The sequence below is a fragment of the Taudactylus pleione genome, unplaced genomic scaffold, assembly GCF_031769625.1.
Source record: "Taudactylus pleione unplaced genomic scaffold, aTauple2 ptg000046l, whole genome shotgun sequence".
Lineage (NCBI taxonomy): Eukaryota > Metazoa > Chordata > Amphibia > Anura > Myobatrachidae > Taudactylus > Taudactylus pleione.
The window spans coordinates 2023321-2025000 of record NW_028284448.1 but is presented as its reverse complement, the minus strand read 5'-3'; positions in this window follow the sequence as shown (position 1 = coordinate 2025000).

Here is a 1680-nt window from a genome sequence, read left to right as displayed (position 1 = left end):
AAGCACAACCCTACGTTTGAGTGGTCCAGTATGCAGATTTTATCATGGGGTCCAAGTTGTTTCCATGGATGTCTCGCCCAAGTACTCACTGTCTGCACTAACTCGGTGTCCTCCAGTGGAAATACAAGCTTCCCCCCGTCTGACAAGCCCAAGTGTTCCTCTGTTCCTGGTCTACTAGCAGCTTATCAAGATTTTGTCTATGTATTTTGCGAACAGGCTGCGGATAAACTTCCAGCTCATCGTTCCAGGGACTGTGGTATTGAGCTCCTGCCAGGGAAGAACCCTCCTCAGGGTCGAACCTACCCATTATCAGTTCCTGAAACAGCCGCTATGGCGATATATATAAAAGATAATCTAGCTAAGGGGTTTATCCGGCCCTCCACTTCTCCAGCAGGAGCAGGGGGTTTTTTTGTTAGCAAGAAAGATGGCAGGCTTCGGCCTTGTATTGACTACTGTGCTCTCAACCAGATTACTGTAAAGAATCAATATCCTCTGCCTCTGATTCCAGAGCTTTTTGATAAAGTTCGCGGGGCCTCTTTGTTCACCAAACTTGATCTGCGGGGTGCGTATAATTTAATTCGTATTAAAGCTGGAGATGAGTGGAAGACCGCTTTTAACACCAGAGACGGCCACTTCGAATATCTCGTAATGCCCTTTGGACTCTGCAACGCCCCAGTGATATTTCAAGGTTACGTGAACGAGATTTTCCGGGATGTCCTCTACAGTTTTGTTATAGTCTATTTGAATGATATTCTAATTTTTTCCAAAAATTTGCAAGATCATCACCAGCATGTCGCGAAGTCTTGTCCTGCCTCCGGAAGCATCACCTTTATGGAAAAATATCCAAGTGCCTTTTCGAACAAACCGCGGTACCCTTCCTAGGGCACATAATTTCTGGAAAGACCCTCCGGATGGATCCGGAGAAGTTAAAAGCCATTTCTGACTGTCCGTTACCTAAATCCTTGAAGGCTACTCAACGCTTCTTGGGTTTTTCGAATTATTACCGGCGGTTTATACCAAATTTCTCCACACTGGTGTCACCTATCACAAATCTCACAAAGAAGGGGGCCAATCCCATTCGCTGGCCAGATACTGCCTTCCAAGCCTTCCAAAAATTAAAAGAAGCCTTCTCCACTGCACCTATCCTGTGCCAACCCCAATTGGACAAACCATTCACAGTTGAGGTACTGTAGATGCTTCTTCAGTAGGGGTAGGGGCAGTACTGTCTCAAATCTCAAGTGATGGAAAGTACCATCCCTGTGGGTATTTTTCTCATAAGTTTTCCATTGCTGAAAACAACTATGGAATTGGTGACCAGGAACTACTAGCTATGCGGTTAGCTTTAATGGAATGGCGGCATTTGTTGGAAGGAGCCAACTTTCCAGTTACCATGAACACGGATCATAAAAACTTAATCTACCTCCAAACGGCTCACCATCTAAATGCTAGACAGGCCCGTTGGTCCTTGTTCTTTTCAAGATTTAATTTAAAACTTCAATTTCATCCTGGCAGTCTAAACAGAGAAGCTGACGCCCTCTCACTGTCTTTCTTGTCCAGCACTCAAGAAGAGGATCATCAACGTTCCCGACCAATTTTAGATCCTGTAGTCTTCGCCTAAACTCAGATTTTGACTCCTCCCCCAGGGAAAACTTTTGTGACCCCAGAACTACGGGGAAAATT